The sequence below is a fragment of the Pinus tabuliformis genome, chromosome 8 (assembly GCF_031772625.1).
Source record: "Pinus tabuliformis cultivar Carrire ecotype Pingquan chromosome 8, CPIR1, whole genome shotgun sequence".
NCBI lineage: Eukaryota > Viridiplantae > Streptophyta > Pinopsida > Pinales > Pinaceae > Pinus > Pinus tabuliformis.
Window position 1 is genome coordinate 372,599,133 of NC_142294.1, and position 7,419 is coordinate 372,606,551.

The 7,419-nt window shown below is 34.4% G+C and overlaps 1 pseudogene; it reads left to right on the forward strand.

Moving 5' to 3' along the window:
* The first annotated feature begins 2,360 nt into the window (after positions 1 to 2,360).
* LOC149235662 (large ribosomal subunit protein uL2-like) lies at positions 2,361 to 6,275 on the forward strand (annotated as a pseudogene).
* The last annotated feature ends 1,144 nt before the right edge of the window (positions 6,276 to 7,419 follow it).

A 7,419-nucleotide genomic window follows, 5' to 3' on the forward strand; every position in this document is an offset into this window, starting at 1 on the left:
TTATCTTTCTGTCATCTGTCGCACATAGAAGAAATCGTTGAATTGCTTTAAACTATTGTTTCTAGGGCAGCTACCAAACCTAGAGGGATAGTCATTCGACAAGACACTAGTTTTCCGAGAAACATAGGGTTAAGAATATTTTTTTCCTATGAGAGTGTTTGAGTGGAGACATAATTTAGAAAATGCTTACAAGGAAATTAGTTTCCCTTGTTGAGATTGCCTAAACTACTTCAGATAAAATCTTGTGCTTTTAATAACATCTAATTTTGATAAATAACTAAATCAATAAAATTGAAAAAATAAGATTAATATGATTATTGTTATTTTCTGTATATGGAAAAATCTACAACTATAGCGAGCTTGTACTTACATGATAGGGGACTGATTCTATCCACTACCACGATCACCTCCAAGTTTAAAAACATTGCCTCACACGTGGCACACTGAGCTAATTGAAGTTTAAACCAATAACATCATAAGAAATTCCTTAACAAACCATTCTATCATGATCTACGCCATGGGGCAATTTAAAAATAACTTTTAATATTAAAAAATATAGCCATTTTATTTTATTTGAAAATCAATTTTAATATCTAATTTGAGGAAGTTGACTAAAATAAAACTATTTTGCAAGTGAGAGGAGTATAAATTGTCAGGTTGGATGCTATGGCTAAAAATAGGCATTTCAAAAGCAATGAACAGGGGGATCACATGAAACAAACGAAGGCTTCATGTTGGCTTGATTGCAACACATGCATGCAAGATCAGTAAGCCTCTTCCACTTACATAATTTTTCTAGCCATTTTTCGACCATCTTCCCATGCCTGCTCAGATCCTCTATTCTGCACTTAAAATTGTTGGGATTCTAAGATGTTTTTCACTCTCCTTGTTTTTCTCTTTTTCATAATTCACTTTTCTTGCTTTATTGTTTGAGTTCTTCCTCTACTTTTATTTTCTTATCGAAATTTCAGCTCTCATTGAGGAGGTTTTGCCGTCATGGTATAAATGTGTGGACTAGAATTCATTGATCACAAGGGAAAAAATGATTAAACTGTAGAGGCCATAAATTTGGGGTTTTGGGTGCCTTGGTGGTAAACCCCAGGGGTTATAAACTGTAGATCCTTCCTTGATAATTGGCATTGTTTTACAACTAGGCAATTTTTCTGTGACGATAGCACCTGGGCAATCCAGATCTCTGTAGTGGGGTTGGATTTTCAATAGATATCTATGTTTGGTGCCTTAAATCCCAGCATCTCAACCACCTGAGTGATTTCATATTCTATCGGTGCTTATAATGGCAATTGAACTAGGGACAACTAGTTGGGAACTACCAATTCCATATCTTCCATATCTGTTATATTGTGGAATTTCACCATTGTACTAGTGTAGCCAGCCTTTGCCAATGGATTGTTTGCACAATTTGAATTTGCATTGTATTGTCCATGGCATGATTGATTCTTCCACCCTTACAAAATCTGTAGTCCACGCTATTAAATCATGTAATAGTTCATCTTCTGTGCAATCCCTGCATTTGGGGTCCTGAGTAGAGGAATCACGGAATTTGTGTCAAACAATTGCTGGATACAGACAAAACCTCTTCAATCACATTGCTTCAAACCATAGTTACCAAGATCGAATTCAGATTTAGATTCGAATTCGATACGATATGGTAAAAATTCGAATAATAATTTTTCAATTCGAAAAAAATTCGACAACATACATCTTAAAGGTTAACAAATATGTAGTTTTCTTTCTATACAACCACGTTTTGCTCATTTATTTCCATTAATTTTGAAATTTAAATAATTTCTATTAATTTTGACAAATATAAACAAGTTTAAAATTACAATTCACTAAAAAAAACTCATTTCACTCCTCCCTCCAAAAATTTATTTTCTTTTCAAAATTTAAAACTGTAATCGAAAATCTAAATATGAAATATTAAAAATATATAAAAAAATTTCTTATATAAACCTATTAAAATTTTCAATTAATTAAATTTAATAATTAATATATAATTAAAAATTAAATATTAAAAATATAAAATTTAATTAATTAATTAATATAAATATATTTAAAATTTCAAATAATTTGCGTTACACATCGAATTTTCTGACTTCAGAACTCAAATTCTTCCATCATGTGGCCATTTATTTTGGCTTTAGTGGCCACCCCTCTACGTATGTGGATATAGAATAACATCTCAACCCAATTTCCTTACAGGCAGATGATAAACTAATCCTGTAAAACGAATGGAATTTTTTCCGAACAATTCGATATATGAATGGAATTGCCCAATTTTCATATTTTTCACAACAGATCCAAACTCTTTATGTAGTGATTTGCTCTGGTCTTCAGACATGGGTCACATTATTCGTGCACAAAGAAAAGGAGCAGGCTCCCCGTTCAAATCTCACACCCATCACAGGAAGGGACCTACACGTTTCAGAAGCCTCGACTATGGCAAGTAGAATGGATACATCAAGGGAATTGTAATTGATGACATACACGACCCCGGCCACGGCACTCCCCTCTGCAAGGTGACCTTTAAGAACCCATTCCTTTACAAGCATCCAAAAGAGATCTTGGTAGCAGATGAAGGTATGTACACAAGACAATTTGTTTACTACGAAAACAAGACCAATTTGACCGTGTGTAATGTGCTGCCCTTGAGGTCTATTCCGAAGGGAGCCATTGTTTGCAATGTGGAATAGAATGTCCGTGATCGGGGTTCTTTTGCTAGGTCTTCTAGAGATTATGCCATCGTCATCAGCCACAATATAAATAACGACACTACCAAGTTTGTTTTTCAATTATATTTAGGGTGGGTTTGTTTCTGGCACTAGTGTTGGCCACAATCCTAACCATAGCACTACTAGGTTTGATTGGTTTTTATATTTTAAGGATGATGGTTGACATTCTTAGGGTTTCGCTATGTTCACCCCCATGACAGTTGTATTTGGAGATCTAATTGCTTAATATCATTAGGTTGAATTGCATTAGCGGGTTTGCTTATGATTCCTACCTCTAGGAGTTTATTGGTAACCATGAAAACCTTAAGTTGTGGTCTTTGTTAAAAAGGAAAAGTCTTAAATATATCCTTTCAAAACATAAATTATTTGCGTTTATCTTTAGTGCTTCCAAAAAATTACTTGGATTTGTGAAAATTTGACGGTACTACAAGATAGGCTTGACCACCCCACCGGCCTGCATGTTCTAGCCATGGCTATCCTCTCTTCATGAATTTATCTAAACATGTCACAGTGATGGGGGAATTGAACTCTAGTGGGCAGTATCACCACCCCCGCTTGAAAACCAATCAAGTCTCTAGTGAATAAACAATTTGTGTTTTCCTTCAATTTCATTTTTGTTGCAAGTAAATAAAACCTTATTAGAGAGAAATTAATGTACAAGATTTCTATGTCAAGTATTTATCTTATAGGATACATTGTTTGGTCTTTAGGTAAATGATCGATAGACACTTTATACTTTGAGACTGACAACATTACATATTATACTAGGTAATTAAAAACCCTATCAGAATGTTGACCAAAAGACATCAATTTATCTCACCTCCCCTTGATTGAAGGGTCATATAATCTGAACATTTTCCCCTTTTATTTATTATTTAACTTAAATTTAACTTAACCCTTGTCATCATATTTCAAAGAAGACTTCTCTGAAGTTTAGGGTTCCTTAGGAATCACGATTAGCTTTCACCTGTCTGCTTATTCAAATGATTGATTTCCAACATCTTCCCCTGCTCAGAACACACATTAGCCACAATATTTGCTACAATTTCACCGAACATGTTAGGACCAAAACTGGCCCGATGAGGATGTAAGATTTACATTCAACCTTAAGCTTATTAGAAAGATCTCGTTTTATTTTCTTTTAGTTGCAACATCTCCCCTAGCTAATATGACATATTATCAGGAATATTATTTGCTACAGTTCCCCTAACATTGGTAGGAACAGTGCCAGTACCAAAGGAAGGTGAGCATTTCAGAGTCAGGAGGGCCTGAGATCATATTTATGTGATATTTTTTCTACACAGTGGTGATTCAACACATTGTCCTCTCATCAAGTGTTCCTATATTTATGTGTGTACGTTCATGAGAAAAAGTTTCAGATTTAGCTATTAGATGAGGTTATGCTCAGAAAGAAATGTGTTCACAATCCAACATTTATGCCCAACTATAGTGATTATAATATATCATGAATTTTTCTGCAAGACCCTTTCTTAAATCAATTTAAAGTATTTGGGTAGAGGTATAATTTGATAGATCAGCTATCCTTGTGGCCATGAAAACAAATCTACGAAAACATTTGTAATTGCCTTGAGTAAGTTGGAATTCAGACATCTAATAGGTAGGCTAGACATTTGCACCCAGATAATGCCTAAGGATAAGAATTCAATGAATATATTAAAACCTATCTTCTATGGACTTGGAAAAAAATATCCAACCCTCCATAAACCAAGGCATATTGTACATAAGATTTTCTTTGTCAAGAAAAAAGATAAATGCAATGATGAAAAACTCTTGCCCCTGGGGTGTATCACCATAGTAGTTTGAAAGAAGAAGCCTCAGGACTTGGATATAGATTGATATCTTTCAGCATCAAACATACTCTATTTATTATAGAATCAACCTATGAGCATGGTAGTAAGGCTCCTCCACATGAACCTAGGAGGCATATAGAGAATCATAACCAATACGAAGCTTGGCTTGTAGGTGTAAAAGAATGAAGATGAGGGATTATTTGAGATAAAATAAAATCCTTTAAAGAGAAAAAATTTTGGGTCATCCTTCTATTGGTTGGATCCATCAAAGCAAATGGGATTGTTTCTTTGTCAAGTGGAGCTTTTCGAGGATTCAAGCCATTTTTGATTGAAAAGTTGAATGCCTATATGCCCTTTTCATTTATCATATATATAGAGGGACATTTGGAGTAGGTTTTGGGTCATCACTACCACTGAGTGTGAAACCATAAGCAGAGATATTGTGGTGATTGAATATCCATAAGTGGATGGTTTATGCCTGCAAAGACAACATGAGATGTTTGGATCCCAATAAGCACAAAGTTGTGTTTACCCTCAAAGCATAATCACAAGCTTCAAACACGTTAACATGCTTTAGCTTGGATGTTTAGGAGATGTTCTCCTATCCACCTAGATTCAAATTGTTCTTTTGACATGTGGTCCTTGCAGTCTATTTCACTCTCCAAGGAGCCATTTCATGTGGATGGGACCAAGAACAATCCTTGGGTGACTTTGATGGGTTAGATTCTGACCAGTCAGTCACATAGCCAAGAATTGACTCCACAAATATGCTAGTAGATATTAGCTTTTCCAATAGATCAAGGAGTAAACACTATAGGAAAAAGCGAGCAATATGAAAAGGTCAAATAAGCGATATCTTAGATTTACACATATACATTTAACGAGTTAGAAGAATATTTACATCAATAACAGATGAATCAACTTACATAGCCTTATTGGAAGTGCCATGACCATAATATTTATGGATAATAGATGTGCAAGATGGAATGTAAGAAAAATAGAGTTCAAAATAAGATAGCATGATCTCATGTGGTGCTTTCGTCTCGCTTATAACACCATGCATAGAAAAAACAACATAGTCAACATCAACAAATTTATTTAAATGACTTTAAGCTAGAATATTTGGTAGTGGAAACATGAGAACAAAGAGTGGGACTGCTTAACTTTTATCATGGATCCAAAGATCTATGTTGTCTGAATGGGAATATTAGAAATAAAAAATAATTATTTTAATTCATCTTAAAATTTATAGGAAACATGTTAGTCACAGTTTACAAGATACTTGGGGCCTTATTTTCAGATTGTATGTTGAATCTTGGTTCTATTTTGAAGATCAATTTTGTTATATGACATGATTGTCTCATTTTCTAGGGTGAAGCTTCCCTTTGGAGCTAATAAGATTGTGCCAAGTGTTTGTAGATCTATGATTGGTCAAGTTGCTCAAAGTGGAAGAACAGAAAAACCAATGCTCAAGGTTGGCAATGCATACCACAAATACAAGGTCAAAATAAATTGTTGGCCCAAGGTTCGTGGTATGACTATGAATCTAATTGAGCATCCTCATGGTGGTGGTAACCATCAACATATTGGTCATGCTAGTAATGTACTTCGTGATGCACCACCAAGGGAAAAAGTTGGGCTTATTTCTACCATAAGAACTGTTCGTCTACATGGACAAGCTACATCAGTAGCTGCAAACATGGACAACTAATCTTAGTTCATTTATATTTGCAAGGATTTCATTGTCTTATTTTGGTGTGTTATTTTGTCATAATGTATCTAATGAATTCTATTGTGGATACGAGGATGTGGACACCAGTTGAATGACCTGCTTAGTCTTGGGCAGAATTAAGTATGGAAGCAGATGGCAGTCTCTTAGAGTGGGTATGCAACATTTTTCCCCATTTTTATTTTGTTTATCATTCATTGTTTGTGCTGGTTCTGATGACCAATTTTAATTATTTATCCTTTTTTCAATTTATATCATTAACATTCCATGTTTCCCAGGCCAGGTAACATTTTCGGTTGCTTTATACGAGTAGCCTATAGGACTAGGATGTTCCCAATGAGTTTAGAACATTTGTCAAGTATGCCTTGTCGATTTTGGATTTTCATTGCGGGTTATCACTTGAATTGTTATCAGGTTTTACATTTGATTGACAATGAAATTCCCTGCTTTTTATAAATTAGTTGTATGTTAATTTTTAAAATTATTTAATAAAACTGTCTTCAATAGCCACACTTCAAACAATTGATTTCACTCTACCAGGTTTAAGGTTTGGGTTATTTATTTGGTTAAAATTTCCCAATATTTATATCATATCTCGGTGTCAGGTTTGAGTTATTTATTTGGTCAAAATTTCCCAAAATTTATATCATATCTCAACCTTTTGAAATTCATGTCATTCGAGTGTAACAGATCACGACAAGGATGTGCGCTATTAAGCTCAGTCAATCTTATCCCCAAGTCATATTGGAAATTTTGACATGTCGATAAGATTGGCTCGACAATGAGTTTGACACCCAATTCCCTGCAAGTCAGACAAGACTGTCTGTTTAAAAAATAAATCGATCACATCCTTAAACTTTTAGCCCTTGGACTCCCTCATTAAAGAGAATATCATTCTATGATCCTGGTAATGTTCCACTGCAAGAGGTATCCATTGATTCACTTTCCTCAGCTCATGACCATAACGATGATTCTTCTTGAACATTTTTCCTAGATCTGGACATATAGTCCTTATCATAATCAAGTATAGATTTTCTTTCTTCACCTATGCTCCACCTCCTCCCTCCAAATTTTAAATAAGAATCAATTTCTATTGCATGCTTCCCTTTGATTGCAAATTTATACA